We start from the raw sequence: 25,021 nt of genomic DNA, 5'->3' as shown, positions 1-25,021 counted from the left end.
TAAGTCCTGGGGTAATTGATCCCGATTATGAGGGTGAAATAAAAATCATAGCTAGTTCTCCAAGAGGTATATCAGTAATTTCATCAGGAGATAGAATAGCACAGTTATTAATAATACCAAGCCTACATGATAAATTTTCCAGTTGTAATGTAGAAAGAGGTTCCAAGGGATTAGGCTCCACAGGTGTAGATTGGGCTATGCTATCATTAAATTTAGATTCTCGCCCTATGCTAAAATTAAATATTCAAGGGCATGATTTTAATGGACTGCTGGACACAGGCGCTGACCTCAGCATCATATCTCGCCAGGAATGGCCTAAGCATTGGCCATTACAGCAAGCGACCCAAACGATTAGAGGCCTAGGAGTGGCAACTAATCCCCATAGAAGTGCAATGGTATTAGATTGGAGGGATCCTGAAGGATGTGAAGGAACTATACAGCCCTATGTATTGGACCATCTCCCCATAAATTTATGGGGACGAGACGTCCTAGATCAATTAGGATTGACATTAACAAATAACGTCAATCCTAACGCGCCCACTACTAGGGCAAAACAAGGCTTTAGAAAAGAAAAGAGATTAAGAGATCAAGAACAAGATATAACAGCACCAATTCAAGTAGATCAAGAGATAGATAAACATGGATTGGGTTTTCAAAAAGGGCCACTGAGACAATCAAAATTACTTGGAAATCAGAAAGACCAGTGTGGGTTCCTCAGTGGCCCCTAACTAAAGAAAAGATACAAGTAGCCCATGATCTGGTCAAACAGCAATTAGCGGAAGGACATATACAACCTTCCGTATCTCCCCATAATACTCCCATTTTTGTTATTAAAAAGAAATCTGGTAAATGGAGATTATTACAAGATTTAAGAGCCATTAATAATGAGATGGTTATTATGGGACCTGCTCAATCAGGGATTCCCCAACTGTCTGCTTTACCAAAAACGTGGCATGTTCTAGCTATAGATATTAAAGATTGTTTCTTCTCAATTCCAATTCACCCCGAGGATAGTCCACATTTTGCATTTACTATCCCTGCACTGAATCATGAAGGTCCTGATCAGAGATATGAATGGAAAGTACTCCCTCAAGGGATGGCTAACAGCCCAACTTTGTGCCAAATTTATGTTGATAAAGCAATCCAGCCACTTAGAAATCAAAACCCTGAACTACAGATATTTCACTATAAGGATGATGTGTTAATGGCACATAAAGATAAAAACACATTGCTAGAATGTTATGCCACGCTTACAAACTTATTAAAAAATTATAATCTAGAAATAGCAATAGATAAAGTACAATTAAATCTTCCAATTAATTATTTAGGAGTTCTATTATCCTCAACCATGGTCCGTCCACCAAAAATTCAAATATGAGTAGATCAACTCAAATCACTTAATGACTTTCAAAAGTTATTGGGAGATATAAATTGGATAAGGCCTTATCTAGGCATACCAACAGGAGAATTAGGACCTTTATTTGATATTTTAAAAGGTCCATCAGATCCAAATTCACCCCGCATGTTAACGCCTGAAGCTAGAAAGGCATTAAAAATCATTGAAACATATATGGAAAATATGCATTTGGATAGAATTGATATAAGTTTGCCTTTATTATTTATTGTATTACCGACAAAAAATATTCCTACAGGGGTATTTTGGCAAGAAGGTCCATTATTATGGATACATTTATCTTATTCTCCTAATACTATTCTTACTAGATATCCTGAGGCTGTAGGGCAATTAATACTCAAAGGAATAAAAGCAGCAAAAGGAGTGTTTGGGATTTCTCCCAATAAAATTATTACTCCATATACTATGGATCAAATTGATGAGTTAGCTAATGAGTTAAATACTTGGGCAATAATCATGTGTAAATCTAGTGTTGCATTTGATAATCACTTGCCATCTAATCCTTTGTTGTCCTTTTGGTCTAAGCATCCTGTAGTTTTTCCAAAAATGACAAGAAAAACCCCTATCATAAATGCTCCAAATATATTCACTGATGGGTCAAATAATGGTACAGCAGCAGTAGTTACTCCTGATCAAACTTTTACATTTTTAGTACCCAAACAATCAGCTCAAAAGGTAGAGCTCAATGCAGTATTGCAAGCTTTTATGATGTTCAAAGATTCTACATTTAATTTATTTTCTGATAGTCAGTATGTAGTTAATGCTATCGTATCTCTTGAAGATGCTGGTAGGATTTCTCCTTCCTCTACTGTTTTCTCTTTGTTCTCTGCTATACAAAGTCTAATCTGGGATAGAAAGGATCCATTCTTTATAGGACATATCAGAGCACATACAGGATTGCCTGGAGCCCTTAGTTTGGGTAATGAACTAGCAGATAAATCTACACATGACATACATATTTTCTCCACAATAGAAGAAGCTATAAATTTTCATAAAAGGTTCCATGTCAATGCTAATACTTTACAAAAACGTTTTAAAATAACTAAAGAACAAGCCAGACATATAATAAAACAATGTCAAAATTGTGTGACATTTTTGCCACAAGTTAATCTTGGAGTCAATCCTAGAGGACTGATACCTAACCATATTTGGCAGATGGACGTCACACACTTGCCAGAATTTGGAAAATTAAAATATTTACATGTTACAGTTGATACTTCTTCTGGATTTTTGATGGGCTCCCTTCATCCCGGAGAAAAAACTAAAGATGTTATAGCTCATTGCTTACAAAATTTTGCCACTGTGGGTGTTCCTAAACAGTTAAAAACCGATAACGGTCCTGGTTACATCTCCAAGTCTTTTAAACAATTTTGCTCATCATTTGGCATTACTCATATAACAGGAATCCCATACAACCCACAGGGACAAGGCATAGTTGAAAGAGCTCATCAAACTATAAAAATGTACTTATTAAAGCAAAGGGAGGGAATTAGTAAGGGGTATATATCCCCCAAAGATAAACTTAAAATAACCCTTTTTACTCTAAACTTTCTAAATTTGGATTCATCAGGACTTAGTGCTGCGGAAAGACATATGTATCCGAAAAATGTACATAAGCCTAAGGTACTTTGGAAAGATATTCTAACAGGACAATGGAAAGGTCCGGACCCAGTAATAGTCTGGAGTCGGGGCTCCGTCTGTGTTTTTCCACAGGAGGAACAGCAACCAATTTGGATTCCAGAGAGATTAACTAAAACAATTTCTACAGAAAAAGAAGATGATTTGACTCAAATCCATAACAGCTGATATCCAGAGTTCCAGCCTGGCTATTCTTGCATCTGCGACAGTGATTTACCACGGTGCCTTTTTCAATATCTATTTTATTATTTGCATTTTTCCCACATCATAAAGTTCTATTTTATTTTATTTTATTTTATTTTACCTTATTTTTTAAGCTCATACAAACCTAGGTTAATGTTTTTCTGATCAGTTTTATTTTTTTGACTGTGTTTTATTTATTTATTTTTTTTAACTGTAAAGTTTTTAAACATTGCAATGGAGATTTCACCTAACTATAGCTACAAGGCCTTTATTTACTATTGTCTTATATGTTCTATGTTATGTATGCTGTTTTGTGTTGTATGTGTGTATGTCCATATTTCATTTATAAGGAGCGCTCATGTATATATAGATACAAGTATTCAAAAAAAAAAAAATTTAGTCACGTGACTTATATGGTTTAATTTACTTTAGGTAAACAGCTGTTATTAAATTTTGTTTTTAAAGGTGGTTAACAGATATGTTTGTTTACTTTCACCTTTCCTTTTCATTATATTTCATAATTCTGTTCAGGATAATGTCTCTTTAGCAACATGGCCATAATTCCCATCTCCATCCCAGTGCCGGTGAAGACTAAGACCAAACTACAACTTTTATGATAGCTATCACTATAAACTGTATAAATTGATACATCAATCAAAATAACTCAATAAGACTGCTCAATCAAGGACTTAATTTACTTTGGGAGGAAATGGACATATTGATAGACTCCTCCAATTTGAACTGCTCAATCAAGGACTTAATTTACCTTGGGAGGAAATGGACATATTGATAGACTCCTCCACTTTGAACTGCTTACACAACTTGTCTGGACTATGTATCACCTGTATACATTGTGTTCTATTTGTTGATACAGCGAACTGGTAGTGCTAAATATCTTAGCCGATGTGTCACCAGTGTTTCCATAGGAGCCGTCAATTGGCTTGGTGTCGTGGCAATTCTGCGTCTTTCTCCCTTCTGCTAGTGATGGTCTAAATTTGGGGGCCAACAGAGGTGAGGCAAGAACCTCACCCCCCCACTGGCACCAAGGTTAAATTTGGGGGCCAACAGAGGTGAGGCAAGAACCTCACCCCCCCACTGGTGCATAGGCCTATTACACAGGTATGGCTATATACTGGACCGGTAGTCAGTGACGGGTATGATTCGGTTACAGTGGTATCAACCTAAGCCAGGAGACTGACGCAATAAGGTCAGTTTTCCCATGACGGGTAAGAACCATATGTGAATTGGACATACCTAACAGGCACGGTCCTTAGCCACATTTGCCTGTTGTTTATTTAAACAGTAGGGGGCAGATGTTAGGAGCCACAGCAAAAATATTGATACAGGCACCTTTGGATTTTATTGACTGCCAGCCAGCAATTCACATTCATATGGTATTTGGACTCATGCTGTTCAGCTGGGCCCATTTCAGGACTCAGGTTACTCATGTCACTCTTGTAATGGGAGAGTTCCCATTGGTTGGAAAAGGATGGTAGGAGGGTGTTCCGGGGGAAGTGGAAACCCCCCCGGCTCAGGTAGACACACACGTGGCGGACCCACCTGTTAGGGGACGCACACGGCCTCTCTCTAAATAAAACTTTGTCTCAGTTTGACTGGCTTGTGTTTTTGTGCCCAACCGGGTTGCAAGATTGCAAGCCCGTGTGCACTGACAGCTCAGCAGGGGATCGCTCAGCAGGGGTGCCGCAGGCAGTGCTCAGCAGCAGGAGCGGGACTCAGCCGGCCCGGGGCCGGGCAGTTTGCGGCAAAATCCATAACAGCTGATATCCAGAGCTCCAGTTTGGCTATTGTTACATCTGCAACAGTGGTTCTCCCACACCTGGAGGCTAATGAATAATGAACACCATTAAAGCCTATTTCAAATGTAAAAAACTTTGAGGCTTGCTTGTGGGAATACCTTCAGACCCATATGCAAGTTACAAAAAAAGGATGGGATATCCAAAAAAGAGTCAAACCCAGGTGGTAACCAGGATGCTTTTTTCAATATCTATTTTATTATTGCCTTTTCCCACATCATAAAGTTCTATTTTATTTTTTGAGCTCATACAGACCTAGATTAATGTTTTTCTGATCATTTTTATTTTTTTGGCTGTGGAGTTTTTAAACATTGCAATGGAGATTTCACCTGTGTAAAGCTACAAGGCCTTTGCTATTGTCTTATGTGTTGTATGTTATGTATGCACACTTGTGTTTTGTGTTGTATGTCTGTGTGTGCGTATGTCCATATATCATATATGAGGACTGCTCATGAAAAAATGGATCCAAATTTTTTTTATTCACTTGATTTTAATGATTTAATTTAAATCAGGTAAACAGCTGTTGAGGATTGTTCTAATATGTGAACAAATAAGGAGGTTAAGAGATCTGTTTGTTTACTTTCACCTTTCCTTTTCATTATATTTAATAATTCTGTTCAGGATAATGTAAATTGTTCAGAAAATTGTTTTCTTAGTACCTGTTGGAATGTTACATATTTTTTTTTTTAGCATCATTGCCAGAATTCCTATCTTCATCCCAGTGCCGGTGAAGACAAAGATAAAACCAAACTACAGCTTCTTCGATAGTTATCACAACAAACTGTATAAACTGATGCATCAATGAATAATAACTCAACAAGTAATGCTCAATCAAGGAGTCGATTTACTTTGGGAAGAAATGGACATATTGATGGATTCCTTGCTTTGAACTGCTTGCAGAACTTGCCTGGACTATGTATCACTTGTATGCATTGTGAACTATCTGTTGGTGCAGCAAATTGTGGTAGTGTTGGTGTATTTTTGCTGATGGTGTCACCGGTGATACAATTTTTCCAAAGGAGCCGTCAATTGGCTTGGTGTCATGGCATTTCTGTATCCTCCTCCCTTCTGCTAGTGATGGTCTAAAATTTGGGGGCCAACAGAGGTGAGGCAAAGAACCTCACCCCCACACACACTGGTGCAAAGGCCTATCCACAAGTATGGCTGTATGCTGGACCAGTAGTCAGTGATGGGTATGATCCAATTGCAGTGGTACCAACCTAAGATTGGAGACTGACACCTAGAGGTCAGCTCATCCAATGACAGCTCATCCAAGGACCAGGTGTAGTATTGGACAGCCTAACAGGCATGATCCCTAAGCCACATTGCTTGTTGTTTAATTAAACAGAAGGGTGGAGATGTTGAGGGCCACGGCCGAGTCGGGATGACGCATGGCATTTTTGCCAGAAGTAGTGGTTGAGAGGTGATGCCAGCGAGTTCTCGCAGAGTTCCCATTGTGTTCCAGGTGAATTCTCATGGGGATTCCTGGAGAGTTCCCATTGGTTGGGGGAAGTGCCGAGGAGGGATATTTCCAGTTGCTGGTTCCTGGACTAGCCTCGTGGTGTTCGAGAGAATTGCTGAGGAGCGTGTGTGGAGTGCGCTCATGGAGTTCAGAAATAAAGTTTGTTCCTGCTTCAGTGGCTCGTGATTTGTGCCCAGCCAGACTGCGGCACTTTAACATTTGGAGTGCTTGGGCTGGGGATGTGGCTCAAGCGGTAGTGCACGCCTCAGCACCACATACCAACAAAGATGTTGTGTCCGCCGAGAACTAAAAAATAAATATTAAAAAATTCTCTCTCTCTCTCTCTCTCTCACTCTCTCTCTCAAAAAAAAAAAAACATTTGGAGTGCTTTTCCTCATTGGAGATGATCTCACTCTTAAAGGCATTGTTTTTGCTTAATATTTGGACAATTAAAATACTACACACACACACACACATACACACACAAAAAAAATCTTAGTCACATACCCAATAGTCTCAAAGTTGTCTGGGATGCATATAACGTGTAAAATAGGAAGCACTAAGCAAGGTCTGCATTCGTAAACAGTAATGAAGAATGTGCTTAGATAAGGCTCTTTGCCCAGTGCACAGAAACTGAGTCTGGACTTTACCAAGCACCAGCTCTTAGCTGAAGCCCCACAGCACCCGTTTCCCAACCCCACACCTGCACGTGAAACCATCAGGAGCACAGTCTGCATGGGAGCTGAATGTCCAGCCACAGAGCTATTGTGTTTCTGCCTCAGGTATCTACACCTGGTCATCCACGTGTGCCTGCTCTGTTCTCCCCTCACCTCCATTTTCCCTCTTGGGAACTTCCCAGGGTCAGAGAAATGATGAGCTGCAGACTGACACCCACTGGTCTGTGGACTGCACCTGGCAGAGCACAGAGACGCCTGCTTTTGATAAGCCTCACTGATCAAGATGCCATTCGCTCTGGAGAAATGGATAAATGGGGGTGTTTGCTGCCCTTTTCTCGTGAACATCGTGCTGATCTCTCAACCCTCTCCTAGCCATGAAGACTGGCCTCTTTCTATTTGCTGCTCTCTTCTTTCTGGCTCCAGGTAAATGAGCATCTTTGGAGGGAATGTGAGCAGAGGAGGTGGCTCTGACAGAGGGTCTCTGTGTGACTACCCAGGCTGATCACCACTCAAATGCAAGGGCCCCTGTGGGCTGGTGGCCCTGCGTGGCAACACTTGCTGCAGAAGGCGATGCCTCCTTCTATAATTGCACCCTCTATAAATCCTTTGCATTTTCCATTATTGTCCATGAAGTGCTGTCACAGGTTGGAATAAATTAAGGGAAGTCAGGAAAGATGCCTTTGGTTCACAATTCCATGCTAAAAAATCACAAAAATGTCTAAAAAAGATTTTAATACTCTGGCCTTTTAAAATCTGGTTAGGCTATAAAATAAAATAGGAAAGAAAGAGAGCTAGAGAGAGGGAGAAATGGAAGAGGATAGGATTAGAAGCATGTATTCACGTTCTGATGTCATGGCATTAGGACAAACTGCAGGGTGTAGGTTGCTGTCAGTTAACCTACATTAGCAAACTACAAGCTGGACACCATGGTGAATGCTTCAATGACAAAACGTATGCAGTTCTCCAAAGCCAGTGACTTTAAGAAAAGTGGGACCCCACCTCTTACTCAATGGAATTCAGAGCTTTTTGGGGGGGGGTCTGTTTTACATATATTTTATAGACATAAATTTGAACAAGGCAAAAATCATACGTGTGTGCAGGAGGGAGCCAGGGTTGGAGCCTGGCTCTGTTTTGCCTCCATGAAAGATAGTTGTGATTTCCTCCCACACCAGGGCTCACTGCCGTGTTCTCCTGCTTCTGTGCAGCTGCAGTGGCTCCAGCTGTACCTCCCCCAAATCAGGGCACAAGGCTCAACTTGTACCAGGTAGAGCTTGTACCAGGGAGCTGTATATCTTTATATCTTTGGCTTCTGGCACAAATATCAGGTAGAGCTTGTACCAGAGAGCTATATATCTTTATATCTTTGGCTTTTGGCACAAATTCAGAAGTCACAGTGAGTTGAATTTGTGCCAGAAGCCAAAGATATATGCCCCATGTGCTCTGCTCAGAATTTTCATGCCAACTATTCCTGTGCCCTCTGGTTTGAATTGCAACAAACCTGTGCAAGTAGATTCTGTGTTAGGATGTGAGGATCTGGGCCTGCAGGGGACTTACTTCACTGGATTTAATGCACACAGTGGAGACGGATCAGAGGTATTCTTTTCAGGTCACACAGACTTATTCCATGACTAGTCAACACAATGCAAGGTTGCATAAAATAAAATTACCTAACGTATCTAAATTAAAGCAACTTTTAATGCACTTTATGTGTGCACTAAGTCCCACATGGCTATCTGTGATGGTCCATTAGAAGCCCTGTGGGCATAGATGCTCTCTCCCTCTGGAGGCTCCCGGGCCATTACTATGAAGGGGATTCAGCAGGAGGACTCTTTCAAAACAAAGTCCTCTACGTTTAGCCTGAGATGACGTTGCAGTATGAGAAGAGAATAGAATATGTATGCCACTGTGGTGTCATCCAGAGTTCTCTGGGCTTTGAAATGGGGGGGGGGTATTTCTATTTGAGCAGATGTGCTGATGCTAGATAATGGTTGGTGCATGGGATGGCACTCATCCATCTAGATTTAAGCTTATCCTAATGTGAATTAGACACTTTAATATGTTGACATTAAATGTAATCTGCCTACATCTGACACTAACATTGCAAAGATCTGTATTAGTCAACTCTAAAATGTTAACCCAGATAAGATGAACTGTCTGTCCTTGAAGCAAGATGATCTTACTGCTGCTATAAGTACTAAGGTAAGAACTGGAATCTATGCAAAATAACAGAGAAAGATTTAAGGAGCTGGGCACAGTGGTGCATGCCATAATCTCAGCGGCTCAGGAAGCTAAGGCAGAAGGATCACAAGTTCAAAACTAGCCTCAGCAACTTAGTAAGGTCCTGAGAAACTCAGAGAAATCTTGTCCCTACATACAAATATAAAAAGGGGGATGTGGCTCAATGTTAAACACCCCTCTGTTGGGTCCCCATACTAAAGAGAGAGAGAGAGAGAGAGAGAGAGAGAGAGAGAGAGAGAGAGAGAGAGAGAAAGACTTAAGGAAACAGTACCAACACATTCCCTCTTCCTTCCCTAAAGTGCCTACTTTCCATGGTTGACTTGTGGAGGAGAAATCAGATTATGTCTGTGTTTGTTTTTTTGCTTGTTTTTTTTGTTTTGTTTTGTTTTGTGCAAGGGATTGAACTCAAGGGCACTTAACCACAGAGCCACATCCCCAACCCTATTTTGTATTTTACATAGAGACAGGGTTTCACTGAGTTGCTCAGAGCCCTGGTAAGTTGCTGCGGCTGGCTCTGAACTCATGATCCTCCTGCCTCAGCCTCCTGAGCAGCTGGGATTCCAGGCGTGCACCACTGTGCCTGGCCCAGATCGAGTCTTTCTAAGCAGCCACATTACTCTATCTACCACAGTAAGCTTTAGGGGTTTTCTTTTGCTGTTTCTTTTCTTTCTTTCTATCCTTTTCTGCTCTAGTCTTGAGCGCTTTCTTCAACCTCATGTCTTGCCATACTTTCACCAGGTGGCAATCTTAGAGTGTATGAAGGAAACTCCTGACTCCAGGGAAGTTTATAGGAACAAATTGCTCATTACTCTAATAGATTTGGATAAAAGAATGTTGGCATCTGTTTCCTGAAGACTCCACATAGCCTAATGCAAATGCTGCAAGACAAATGGATTCTTCCTGGTCGTTCACCCCATGTAACAAAAAGACAGAAACAACACACAGAAAATAGTTCCCTGCCACCTCATCTCCTGGCAGGGTAAAGCGTTCTGACAATGGTGTAGAACTCTTGGCTGATGTCTGTGACTATCTGGTCACAGCTGAAAGAGAACTGACCCATGTGGCTCTTTCCCTTGTGTAGCCAAGAATGAGTTTTTTGATGAGAAATGCTACCAGCTTAAAGGGAAATGCATGTGTCATTGTCAGAAAAATGAAGAGCTTGTGGCTCTGTGCCAGAAGTCCCTGAAATGCTGTCTGACGGTCCAACCTTGTGGGAAGATTAGACTGGATGACTGAATCTGGAGACCTGGGCCTCTCGGAGGAGCATGGACAGCCGGGCTGCTGCTTTCACTCTTCACCAAAAATAAATGATTGCTTTGATCAGCTTGTTAAGTGCTTCATTTGGAAGGGAAACCATACCTAGCCGACTCTGCTGGTCTCTCCCTCCTGGCTTATTTTCCTGAAATTCTGTGGTAAGGCCACTGCCCTCAAAGCCATCCATTATCAATCTTACAGGCTGACCAAAAGAAACCAGCAACCACCCTCTGGCTTTCTCCCAGGCAGAGGACTTCATCCAGCATTAACAAAAGAGGGAGAAAGAGGAAGGAGGAAGGGAAGGGAAAGAGGAAAGAAATGGATAAGTAGAGAAACGAACATGCTGCTGGATGAATTAGCTATTATTTATAATATTGATAACATTCACTATGATTTATCAGAGACTGTCATAAATAGGTATATATCAAGGACCTTCATGGGTCACCACATGCTAAATTAAAACATTCCATGAGGATTGCCTGCTACCTATAACTCTGACACTGGTTTTGCAGATGGTTAGAGGATTAGAAACATCCCTGTCATTCTCAGGAGCCCCTGTGACCTGGATCCTTTTCACAAACTCACTATCTACCATTTTTCTGGAACTAGCTGGCAAATGACCTTCTGAGTCTCAGCCTAAATGTCACTGCTGTTGTCTGAATGAGTGCCTCCAAAATTCATTTTGAAATCTGATCCCCACTGTGATGGTGTTCAGAGGTGATTCAGTCTTCAAGACTCTACCCTGAGGACTGGGATTCATTCCCTTGTAAAAGAGATGGAGAGGACACTTCTCCCCTCTCTCACGTGAAAACAGCTTGCCATGTAAGGATTCATCTTGGAGCAGGGACCAGGTCCCCACCAGATACCCAATATGCTCATGCTTTGACCTTAGACCTCCTGCCCCCAAACCTGTGATCAACAAATGCTTATTACCTGTAAATTAACCAGTCTGCAGTATTTTGTTACAGCAGCCTGAGCAGAGTGACCATTATCTGGTTTAAGTGACGTTTTCCCATCATGTTCCTTACACTTAAAAACCAGCTTTGGATTCCTGTGGGTCCTAAATCTTATTTTACTTCCCTCTCAATTCCCAAGGGTAATGCACTTAATCATGTTGGAATCATTGACACTGTTATGAGAAGAATTTTTTATTTGCACTTTGTTTTAAGATAACTGTAAATTTATATAAAGTTTTCAATAAAAATACCACAGATATCTTTTATTCAATTTATCCTAATCATAGTGTTTTTAGTCAGCCTTTTTTGCTGCTGTGACAAAAAGACTCCACCCGAACAATGGTAGAGGAGGAAATGTTTATTTAAGGGTTGATGGTTTTAGACATCTCATTCCATAGGTGGCTGCCTCCATTCCTTGGGGCTCAAGGTGAGGCTCAACATCATGACAGAAGAGTGTGGCAGGGGAAAGCAGCTCACATGAGGATCAGGAAGCAGAGGAGCACTCTCTTCTTGGCAGACACAGAGATACACCCCCAAGCCACACCCCCAATGCCCACCAACTAAACAGCATGTGGAGGTGCTCAAACAAACAGAGGATGATGGGAGGCGCCAAACACCACAAGAACCAGCAGAAAAGCTCCCAGTGGCCATGGCTGGGTTAACCGGGGCCAACAAGTCAATGAGACAACAGGGAATCCTAACCAAAATCAAACTTCCATTCTGATAAAATAGATAGATAGTAGATAGATAGATAGATAGATAGATAGATAGTAGATAGATAGGTAGATAGATAGATAGATAGATAGACAGATAGATAGATAGTAGATAGATAGATAGTAGATAGATAGATAGGTAGATAGATAGGTAGATAGATAGATAGTAGATAGATAGATAGATAGTAGATAGATAGATAGATAGATAGATAGATAGATAGATAGGTAGATAGATAGATAAAGTGCCGATGTCTTGGGGGGCACCAGAATCACGAGCCACCACACAGCTCTGTAGGTTCAAACAGCAATTCTTTATTCCGGATCTCACACCAGCCTCCGCACACGTTCAGGGGCCGTCTCGTTCTGCCGCACACTTCACCTACTCCACCAGGCTTTTTCCAAAATCCCATTTGAATCTCACGAGAACTCAACGGGAACAAGCAACAGGAACACCCTAATCCCAGCAGCAATAATCTTCAACCTCAACTTCCCTAAAACCCATATTCTTAAACCGGGAAACGCCTTAAACCGGGAACACCCTAAGCCCAAGGACCGGGATACTTCCTCAAACCTGCAGGATACTTCCTCAAACCTGGATCCACCCTCGATCACCTTGAGCAGGGTCATCTTTCTCAAACACACAAGCAAGGTCGCAGCAAATTTCCAAGGCAAGTCCATTTAACATGGGGTACACTGGCAAGGATTACGATGCGTCAATACCTACTTGGTAATGGCCCTCAGCAATAAAGTAAATAAATAAGCCACTTAGGGAGAAAAGACAACTTTGCCATGCAGAAGAGCTCCAAATAACTCATGAGTATAAGTATACTCTGGCCTCCAGAAGGTGGCGCTGCTCACCACTCCTTACTGAGGGCTGGCTGTGACCTTCCCCATAGGAAGGGGAAAGAGTGACTGTGGTGGGGGACACTGGCACACTCTCCATCTGGCAACGGAGGACAGCAACAGCCGTGGAGCCTTGTGGACAGCACTTTTGATAAACGACAGGAATGGCACCTCCCCTCCGCGGCCTTTCTCCCCAAACAGAATCCCAGTTAACCAGGAGAGAGTGTCAGAGTGGAGGCCAGGAGAGCCCTGCTGCTCCCTCCCAGGTGGCTCAAGCCCAAGGCTGCTTCCTTTGCTTTACTGTCATGCTCCCTCATGAGAGACATAACAGGAAAACTCAAAGCACTGTGAAAAGTTAAAGATGACACAAATACATGGAAGCACACCGCCACGTTTACAGACAGGAAGATCGGGTGTGAAAAAATGTCAATACGACCCTGTCCAAACTTCTCAAAATCAAACTCCAAACTACAGTTGTTTTGACCTCGAACTAACTGTAGGATTTTCTACATAGATCCCTGGACTACTTTGAAGAATTTGTTTCATCTTTTTATAAATATATATATATATATATATATATATATATATATATATATATATATATATATATATATTAGCCTGGTGCAGTCGCAATCCCAGAGACTCCAGAGGCTGAGGCAGGAGAATTGCAAGTTCAAAGCCAGCCTCAGCAACTGAGCAAGGCCCTAAGCAATACCAAGACCCTGCCTCAAAATAAAAAATGAACAGGTGCTAAGGATGTGGCTCAGTGGTTGAGCACTTATGGATTCAATCCTTGGTACTGAGAAAGACAGTGAGAAAGAGACTAGACAGACAAAGAAAGAAAGAGAGATTAAACTAATTGGACTTACCTGATGGGTCAAACTGTATGGGAAACAGTGAAGAAGAGATGATGTGGCCTCTGGGCTATATTTTCATGGATACATATTACTAATAGGTGTTCTGGAAACTGCATGGAATGTCTAGAAATCTGATACGTCTGCTTTTTATGTTACTAGTCATATTTATTATCCTCAATGTTTTAAAGCATAAAACAACCACATTTCCTTGTCAACTTCATTATAATGAACTGTGATCTGTTATTTAGTCCTGGCCATTTTAAGACTTTTTCATCCACAAAAGTTGTTTTACTCTGATGCTTTCTTGAAAGATTTCTCAAAGTCTTGCCTTGAAGGAAATTTGTGGAAAAGTACAAGTTTCTGATAACTTGTACTGAATCTTGATGATTTGAGATTCAGATCATAAGTCTCTAGGGGCTTTCCACTGAAATGATCTCAAAAGGTTATTGTTCCACTTTTATCAGCAAATATTTCCTTTGCTTTATTACCACATTCACCCTGTAAATGGTTTCCCCTGTGCCCCTTGGTGCAGCGCAGAAACACTTGTGGTCCATGAATTGCTGTCTGTGTGAATAAAATTTAAAATTTTAAGGACCTAAGTTGATATTCTGGCATTCCATTTACTCCAGTTCTTGACTTCTTTCTTTAAAGTTTTGATTTTTCTGCATATAGCTCCTGGACATCTTTTGCAGAGTTATCCCTAAGAATTCAAAGATGTCTACTGTTGTGAGACTGTGTATTTTATATAAGTTTTTCTCAAAGTATATAGAAAACTATATTTTTTTAAAAAATGATTTTTTAATTGTAGCTGGACACAATACCTCTATTTTATTTTGTTTTTTAATGTGGTGCCAAGGATAGAAGCCAGTACCTCACGCATGCTAGGTAAGTGCTCTACCACTGAACCATAACCCCAGTCCCAGGAAACTACCTTTTTAATTGTAACCTTGTATCTTACAGTTTTGTTACACATGATTATTATTTCCAGGGTTTTTGTTTGTTTGCTATTGTTGATTCTTGGGGCATTTTTTACATAGATCATCATGACATAAATGAACAGAGACACTTTCATTTCTTCCAAGTGTGTGTGCCTTTGATTTCCTTTTCGTGTTTTGCTGCGCTCACTGTAACTTCCAGTTGAGGATTGATACCTAGATGGTGCTGAGCGATATTGGTGTCTTAGGGGGAGTGAAATTTTAAAACTGTTCTCCCAACCCCTCTCTAAAATGGTAGTAGATAAAGAACATCCTTCTGATAGCCAATAAGCATTAAACCAGAAAGTTCTGTCACCCCAGGCACTGTGCCAGCAGGTGCACATGCAGAAAGGAATCTCCGCCCCCTGCACGGCCCCACCACTGGCCCCATAGCGCCTGACTCCAGGCTGTTGCTGAAGCTTTTTGGTGCTTCCAGAGGTCTGCTGTGGGACAGGGCCTGACAGCCCCCACCTGCTGCACACTTCAACATGAGAATCACTGTCACTCAGGGTTGCTTCCAGGGGGACAAGCAGAACTGGGCATAGGCTGGGCACTTCTGCAGATGAGGGACTGTCTGTGCCCTGGGTCCCTGTGGGCCATGCTTGTGCCCACAGCCTGGGGCTCTTTTCTGCCAGCCCCAGCCCTCCCACCAGTGGCACCTTGCACCATGGCCTGAGGCTGCCCTGCCCAGTCTGGCTCCTTCCCTTTCTCTTTCACCAGGCTTTCCCCAAAGGGGTTTTCCTGTGTTGCTTGTGTGCTGTCTACTTCAGGAGGACCACATGGGCCCGTTGGGGACCCCTGATTGTCTGCCATGCTATTGTGTAAGTTATACTGGTTCTCAGTGGTTGCTCTGTAGGACACACTGATGCTGAATTTTGCTTAAGCTGAGAGCCAAGCGCTGTCTGACCGGTGCTCCAACATAAAAGTTGTATATGTTCACTTTCTCCAGAAGTTTCCTTAAGTTTTCTTAAAGTAATCATCTAATGTTTTGCCTAAGGGGCAGATAGATGGCAGAAGCCCTGTTTGGTCTGTAGGTAGAGGTGGGGCTTAAGCACAAGTGTCCATGTTTTCCAGAAAGATTCAGAGTAAAACTGCAGGGTATTTGGTGCCATTGGTAGAAATAAACCAACTCAACAAATCTTCCATTTTGACCTCTCTTCTTAATCCAGTTCTTTTCCCCGTGAACCCCAAGTTGGTCTGATGTTCTGCAGTCAGACACCAGGCCCTCTGAGGATCCCCATAAAGCTTACTGTCCTTCCACCTGCCCCTCCTCATGCAGAGCTGTGCAGAGACCCCCTTGTGCGTTCACACCTCTCGCATGCCATGCCAGCCCTCTTTCTGACCTGCTACTATCATGTCTTTCTGTCTATATGAGAGGGGTGCAGGGAGGGAAGGACATGCACCCCAGCTGCCTTTCTGAAATTTACCTGGAGCAATTTAATGCTAGTTTAAGTGCAGAACTGAAAGGACATTCACCAGCATCATGGGGGGCAGTGGCTGAAGGGACCTCAGAGGTCATCTCATGCACTGCTTCAGGTGGAGAAGCAAATGGAGCGCTCGGCTTTCCAGCACAGCTTCGCTCTCCACTGTGTCTTGGAGAGGCCTCCAAGGAACGCTGGCCTTGGACAAGCGTGGGTAACTAGGAGCCCGTCACCCATAATCAGAGCTGCCCCTGTGCCCAGGTGGCTCACTCTGCCTGTCCTGCTTCTTTCTCTCCAGCAGCTGTAGACTAGGAGGACCTTGTGCTGCTCTTGGCCATTTCTCCCTTCCCTGACCAAGACCGTCCAGGTGAAGAGCCTCTGGGCTAGAATCACACAGCTGCAGAGGACGGGAGGTGGGGACCTTGCTGCAAACAGATTCTGAGGGACTCGCAACCTTCCTCAATCACAGTAGCCTCCTCTGCCTTCGCTGAACCCACAGTAGAGGACTGTAAATGGCACCTTCACCTACCCCTGGCAGCCATGCTCACCCACTCAAGGAGAGAAGCACAACAGAAAGGTGGGGATCAGGACTCACATGTGATGGACAGTCCCTAGCCTCCACCGTGGGCATTCCCCTGGGACTCCTGGGTGAGGGCATCACTAACTTATTTACCAGGGCTCCTGCAATTATTCAGTGTTGATTTTGTGAGAGGAGATGCCTTCTTCCACCGGCCTCCTGAACAGCTTTGCTCATCATCACAGAAAGAGGACCTCCTCATCCTCCTAAATTAGACAACTTTTCCTACCAGGTCAGAATGTTAGGATCAAGACGAATGCCACACTTTCAGTAGGTTTAAAAAACAATTAATTTTCTATAACTCAACAAGTTCAGCAGCCCTGGGGCCAAACCAACAGTGCCCACTCCTGGAACCCACTGACCCTCTCTGCCACGCTGCCCAGCTGAGTTCCCAGTCTCAGGAGGGTCCACAGCCTGCCCTCCCCACTTTCTAATGCTGTCCTTCTTCCTGGCCATTTCCAACAGATGCTTGTGTAAAACCTGCTATCACCATATTCTATGTCTGGTCAAAATATGAAAATAATGTATTTATCCAGAGGAAGAAGGAGGGGGAGGAGGAAGAGGAGGAGGGAGAGGAGGAGGAGAAAGAAAAGAAGAGGAGGAGGAAGAAGAAGGAGGAGGAAGAGGAGGGAGGAGGAGGAAGAGGAGGAGGAATCAGTTTCCCCTCAATCTGTCGCAAGATCTGGATCTGGTCTTGTCACAAGGCCAAGACCCCATCCAGGGAGAAAGCCCAGCTCAGGGACACCTCCAGGACCACAGCTGCACCTGCCGAGCTGGTGGCCATGCCTGTCCACTCTCAGGGCACATCCAGGGGAAGCTGACAGGGAGGAGAGAGGCAGATGCAGTTAGGTGACAGTGGACTGCAGGATGTGTCCACTGCCCCTAACCTCCTGCTCTTGCTGTGGGTGACTTTGACTTCCACACACTTTCAGGCTCTTCCATTCCCACATAGTTGGGGGTGAGTGCCCAGGAGGGCAGCTGGTTACAGAAGAAAGAGACCAGGTGTGCTCTGGTTTACCAGATGTGATCTGGCTCCCCTGGTGTGACCTGGTTTACCAGGTGTGATCTGGCTCCCCTGGTGTGACCTGGTTTACCAGGTGTGCTCTGGTTTACCAGGTGTGATCTGGCTCCCCTGGTGTGACCTGGTTTGCCAGGTGTGACCTGGCTTGCCTGGTGTGCTCTAGTTTACCAAGTGTGACCTGGTTTATCAGGCGTGATCTGGATTGCCTGGTGTGATCTGGCTTACTTGGAGTACATTTGTCACTAGGATTCATTCACTGCCTGGTAGGTAGCTCCTGTTCTTGCTTTTGCATTCTGTCACCTCAGACTGGGTTTTTGTTGCAGCTTGAACACTGATGTTGCTGTGTAATCTCGCGTTGGGGGCTTTCCTTCTCTGGGCCCTAATTCCCATGGCCTTTGCAGGCTTTCTCAGTACTGAAGGTCTGGCAGTCTGCAGCCTGCTCTCTCTTTCTGGTCCACTCTGCTGCTGCCCCCCTCTCCACTGGCACAGCTGCCTCCCTCCCCTCACTCCGGGAGTGCAGTGGCTGGCTCTGAGGCAGAACTGAGAGACAGCCTTCATGCAGTCGCTCAGCACAGCACTGTGCCAGCTCCCTTGCACCCCCGTCTTGTCCTTTCCTCTGCCATGGGCTGCTGTTGAGGGCCAGTCACAGCCACAGTGAAGTAGGCTCCTGTACACCAACTGTGGGGACAGCCAACCTGGGGCCTCGTCAAGATCAGGCAGCACAGGATTCCGCTGAATTTAATTGCTTCTTGGTTCCTACCGCACCCTGACCCGAGAACCCTGACACCAAAGCATTAGAAATAAGAGGGTTTTCTTCACCAGGACAAAGACAAACATAAAACCTGCCCCAGTCAGGCAGTCTCTGGGTGTTCCTGCCCCTTCTGCTCTGTGAAAATGGAGAGATGGGAAGGAGGGCAAGGACTCAGAGCAAACAGAGGTCCTTGAGGTCAGACCTCTGCCCTGACTGTGCCCCAGGCCCTTGGCTCCCGAGCACAGGGCTCTTCCTCACCAGACCTGGTTCCTGCAGGTGCAGGGAGGGGCCTTTCTGGAGAAACCCCAGCCACCCTCTGCAGAGGCCCTTTGTCTTCACTCTGTAGTCCCTCCTCACCCACCAGCCCGGCTTCGGGGCTCGCCTGGTACTGCTCTAGGGTGACACCAGCTAGGTACAGGAGGCAACTGGGTTCAAAATTGCTTTCCAAATGGCACACCTGAGACCAGGCAACCAAACCCACCCTCCTGCACAGCTCTGGGAGGAGGGCCAAGGACCAGGATGCCCTCTGTCTCCATCTCCTTTACTCACACCTATCCCAGCCCATCCCTTCACTCACCAGGGACTTCATAGGCTCAGGATGGGGTGGGCAGTGGCAAGCCCCCACACACATGGTCCCTATGCTAAGAGACCTGGCAGTTCAATTGAGAAGAATGAAAAAAGAAAAAAAAGTGTGTGAATCCAATTTGGCATGGATGGTGTTAAAGAATACAGGGAAGCCAGGCATGATGGCCCACGCCTGTAACCCCAGCAACTGGGGAGGCCAAGGCAGGAGGATCACAAATCCAAAGCCAGCCTGAGCAACTTAGCAAGGCCCTAAGCAACTCTGCAAGATCCTGTCTCCAAATAAAATAGAAACAAAGGTTGGGAATGTGGCTCAGTGGGTAAGCATCTCTGGGGTTAGTGCCCAGTAGCAAAAAGGGAAAAAACAGGTGGGGAGAAAACTAGACTGGGGCATGGCCTATATCAGGAGGACGTGGGAAGTGCCGCACACTGGGATCTTTAGGTTCAGAGATGAAGCTCAGAGAGGTCACTCATGGGAAGGGGGGAAAAGCAGCCCCAGTGAAGAGGGGGGACAGCCCCAGAGGAGGAACCCAGAGAGCGAAGAGGTGATGCACAGGTCGGGAGGGAGCCTTGCAGCAGGTCTGCAGAGGCAAGGCCACAGCAGAGCAGCATGGCTGGGGAGATGCGGCCCAGGACCAGATCAAGGAGACTCTGTGGAGCTGGTGAGGGGCTCCGTTACCTTTGGTCAAACTGTGATGGTCAGCGGAGCTGCCACAGGGATTGTAAGAAGGGGCGGGACATGGACTGGTCTGTTTCTTAGAAAAGAGATCATGCTGGATGGGAGCAGATGTCCATCTCCTAGGACAGTGGATCAGGGTAGGAGTGTTGGGGAGACCAGCCCGTGTCCACTCGGAGCCCCTCCCTAGCAGTCTGTGCAATTCCTTGAAACCCTTGCCCCAGACCCCACTGCAAGTCTGGCCTTTCCCTCCTCGAGCTCAATAACCACAGTGTCTTCTCCTGATGTCCAGTGAGAAGTCACCTCGAGACAGACAGAATATGTGGCTATGGGACTGCTCGCTGCCGATGGAAATGTAAGACACAGGAACACGAAATTGGAAAGTGCCCCAACACCTACGTTTGCTGTTTGAAAACATGGAAACAAGGGTGGACTGCTCACCGAACACCAAGTTCTGAACCCGTGCTGCTACCCACTAGAGTCGCCAGCAACAGAACCCCTGTGTCTTCCCTTCCTCAGCCCTGAAGCAAGGAGGTCCCCAGAAAGACCACGGACCCAGCCATCAAAGGAGGTTGCTGAGCCGCTGCCCAGGTCACAGCAGGGGAGGCAGGATGACAGGCTGGAAGCCCTCTGAGCCCCAGGGGCCCTTCTGGTTGCAGTGAGGGGCTGTGGCAATGCAGGCTAACCAGGAGTTCGGCACTTTAAACACTGGACAAAATATATACACATGTTGTTATGTCATCGGCCATTGGCCTAAATAAAACATCATGAGTTTATTGTCATTTGAAATACAAATTTAACTGGAAAATACTGTTCTTCTATTCCGATCAGAAAAGAAGTTATCTATCTATTGTTAATTAGGATAAAACCCAAATAAATATTATTTGAATCTTGTTTGGAATGTACTATATTTCAAAATGCAGACCTCTGGGGACAAAAACAAAAGAGACGAAATGGGATGGGCAGCCTGAGGGACCCCTGGTGAGCTGAGGGGCTGACCAGGTGGGCATCTGTGGGGTTCCACGTCCAGCAGAGCACAGCAGAGAGCGCAGGGCTGCTTTCTGCTCCTGATCCTGAAAACTGGTGAAGAAATCGGGTAGTGAAGCATGTGAACACATTTTCCTGTCCAAACTGTATTTCAGGGTAACAGATGGCATAGGAGGAAACGTTTTGCTCTACAAAGTCGTTCAGCTAAGAAGTAGGGTGCCACCATGACAAACCATGGACACATGATGATCCTTCAATGAATGTCAACCACCACTAAAATAAGGAAGAAAGAAAGTGTGACAGCTCATGTCTCCTTACTGATGGGCACAGTGTCACATGTGAGCCACCAGGCATGGGCCTCACGTTTTAGGTGCAGAAACCAAGGCCAGATTGGGTCCCTTGTGCCCAAAACAGTACAGAGAAGCTTCACACAGCCTTTGTCCAGCTTCAGCAGGTGGTCAGCCTGTTTCGATCCTTGGTCGTCTCCCCTCTCCTAGATTACTTCAAAGAAGGACACAATATTTCATGGTTGTCCATCTAAACATATTTTGGAACTTAGAATCAGAGAAAAGACTCTTTAGAAAATACAACACTATTCTACTTATTACCAACAAAGGGGAAAAAAAGTCAATACAATTTCTGTAATAAAATCTGATAACTGATCAGTTTTCCTGGTTGTTTCACAAATATCTTTTAAGAGCTCGTTTCTTAGAAGATTCTGCAAGGTTCGCACACTATACAGTGGTCTCCCCGGCCTCCCGCATGGTGGAGTTGTCTGTGGCTAGTCCCCCTAAAACACACTGTGCAAGACCAACTGCACGTTGGGATGAACCTCTGCACCTCACCTCTGTGGTGCCAGGGGCACAGGAACCTGTTCACACCCAGAGAAGCCACACTCCAAAGTGGGGAGCAGAGTACGTTCCAGGACGGTGTAGCTTGTATTGGGTTGCCCCTCACGCTGTGTGGAGTCCCTTCCTTATTCTCACACTTCCTGTTTTACACAGTGCTTTTCACATCCATGATCTCTTCTAATCCTCACAATAAGCTTTTGAAAGAGACATGGCAAACGGCATCTTCTTCACCCTGCACATGTGGAGACTAAGGCTTTCCTCAAGTTCCCCAGACTATTGGGAAAGATCCGACCCAGACCCTGCACCTCCAGTGCAAATCAGAGGCAGCACAGCATGGGGTGTTCACAGGTCAGAAGCCCAGGGCCCCTGCCTCTTGCTGTCACCTTGAGGAGGTTGCTTAACTGGCCTGCGCCATGATTTCCGCATCTGCAGTCCGGCCTTCCTACTACACGGCAGACTCAAGCACAGACCCAGCGTCTGGCCCCGTGTTACGATTACGCTTTGCCTCCTTTCTTGACTTCAGTGTGATGCTTTCTAGAGAGAGGCCACCTCATCCTTCTCAGCATAACAGCACAGCAAAGCAAGGGACTTCTACAGACTTGAATCAGTGCCACCAGTAACAGTGGTGGGGTGACCCCAGGCAAAAAGAAAAACTAACTCATCACCAGGTGGCAGCATGCGCCTGTACCCTGGAGAGCCCAGGCTTTGCTCCCTGCCCCTTGTCCTCCCCTCACTCTCTAAAGGGGCTGAACTCTGAAACGCAACCTGTGGGACCAACCCTGTGCATGGCAGCGAACAAACTCAGCCTCAGCACCAAGGGAACACCAAGTACACCACTGGACTCTCTGCTGTGACTGGGCAAGAACAAAGGCACGTCACCCTATTTCTTTGTTTCCAGAACAAAATTACCCTGGATAAGAATCACAGATAAGGGAGGCAAATATTCCCACGCGCTCATTTCCCTGGGCCCACGAGCTGTCTAGGACAGAGCAGGGAGGCCCCTGGTCTGGTCAGCACAGTAGGCTCAAAGCAGGAGTGGACAGGGCGGAGCTGCCTCAGGACTGAGTCCAAGAGAAAAAACTCATCCCCTGAGGACTGACAAGGGGCCAAAACACTTTTCAGTACAGAGAATTTGGGCAAAAAGAATAAAAGCAGCAGGCAAAGAGAAAAGGTACCACTCCTACAAAAACTTATGTTTGTTCCTGTGACCACCAAGAATTGCTACTGTTCTGTTTTTCAGTTGTCACCAAGTGGTATATGTTTAGGTGGCACCAGTGATAACTGATGCACGCGTACAGTGTGTATCCTACAATCAGGGTGTTAGCAGGGCCATCTCCTGCAACCTCTATCCTCTTTGTGTTGGGAGCCTGACACTCCTCTTGTCTATTTCTCGATAAAATATGTATGAATTCTTGTAAACCATAGTCTCCCTAGAGCATGTGGCACCTAGGACTGGTTTCTCCTCTCCAGCTGCGTTTTCGCAGCCCTTATGCAACCTCTCTGTTCCCTGGCTCCCTCCGCTCCTAATCTCCATCGGCCTCTTCCACTCTCTACTTCTGTGAGATCCTACTCTTTTCCAAATGAACTTGGTTCCTCTCCCTTCAGCCCTGAGCATGTCTTTCTTTCCTTGGAATCCATTCCATCATGGTGGCAAGAGAAACTCAGGCTCAACTGTAAAACCATTTCTTAGTAGAATCGAATTGGACCCAAAAGCATCACCAGGAGATGCCCAAAGAAAGGCAGGAATAAAAGGGGAAGGAACATGAGGAAAATTCAGTTAAACTAAAACAAAAGGAGGGAGGAGAAGAGAAGGGAAGGGGAGAGGACAAGAAAACAGAGAGCCCCGGGAGGAGGAAGACCAGGCAGCAGAATTTCTACTATTTTGGAACAGCTCTAGAACCCAAGTCTAAGTGAGAGCTCCCACAGCCAGGCCACACCTGACATGCTTCATGTCCTCACACAGGATTGTCCACACTAAGGCAAGCAGGTGCCACAGACGCACAGAAGCAACATGGCGGCCTGGTTGTATCATTGTTTTAAAGAACTTCAGGGGCTGCAGAGCTAGTGGGAGATGGTGTAGGAATAACAGCATGTTTATTCCGCCTTTCCATGCCTTTCATCTCCTCCCACCTCTGTCCTTCTGTTCTAATTCACCAAACCCACCCAAGGTGAGGGGAGAACATAGGACTCAGTGTTTGTTCTGCGAACACTGGGAATATGATGTGTCCTCTGTGCCCTTTGTGACTGAGGACTCGGGAACACAGCTCTCCATGCTCCCAGCCCACTCACCCGGCCAGCTCCATAAAGGTACCCACCCGCCTGCCCACTCTGGGGCCCACAGGTCGCAGTCCCCATGGCAGACATGGCTCAGCGATTCTGCACTCCCTTTGTCAGCCTTCTCCTTGTGGCCCTGCTGTTCCCAGGTAAAAGAGAAAGATTTCCTGGGAGCCAGGTTCTCCCGCAAAAGTCTTTGCTGAGGTCTGGAAGTCCAGGCTGGCCAGTGAGACCCTAAGTCCCAGGAGCACGTTTTCCTGATGGGACTTTTGGGCAGAAGTCTCTGAGATGGGTTCTCAGACACTTTGAATGTGCTGATGGCACTGATTTCCCAAGCAAGAAGGTCCTTCCTTTCACTTTGCTTTCTTATTTCTGAAACATTCCTCTCCCCTTATGGAGGAAGACATTAAGTCTTAGGGAATCCCGGCAACGGCACTGGAGACGTCTCTGCACAAATAGCTTTTCACCACCATTCTTCTCTTCTTCCCCTCAACACACACTCATGCACATGTACACAAGTGTGCACACGCTCAGGTAGCACCGGGTACTCTTCCACCTTACCCCATCCCATTGCCCACCCTCCCTGCCCCTTACAGGGGCCCTGTCCTCGTGGGTTGCTGAATGGAGAGCACTGAACCCCTCTGCATCTGCATTCTCACAGGCTCGCCCAGAGCCCTCTCTGTGAACTCTTCAGGCACTGAGGTCCCCAGCGGCCCCCAGGAAGGAGCTCCTGGGCAAGGAGCAAACGGGTCTCCTGCGGTGCATCACCAAGTAAGGCGTTACTTCCAACCGCAAACTCCCCCTTTTCTTGGTGAGTCAGGTGCCACGTGCGTGACAAGTTCACCACTTAGGAAATGC

General features: G+C 45.3%; 1 pseudogene; it reads left to right on the top strand.

The window, feature by feature from the left end:
- Positions 1 to 7,562: 7,562 nt before the first annotated feature.
- On the top strand, positions 7,563 to 10,662 carry LOC144250071 (beta-defensin 106A pseudogene; annotated as a pseudogene).
- The last annotated feature ends 14,359 nt before the right edge of the window (positions 10,663 to 25,021 follow it).

This window comes from Urocitellus parryii, chromosome 14 (assembly GCF_045843805.1).
Source record: "Urocitellus parryii isolate mUroPar1 chromosome 14, mUroPar1.hap1, whole genome shotgun sequence".
Lineage (NCBI taxonomy): Eukaryota > Metazoa > Chordata > Mammalia > Rodentia > Sciuridae > Urocitellus > Urocitellus parryii.
This window is presented reverse-complemented; position numbering and strand designations above follow the sequence as displayed.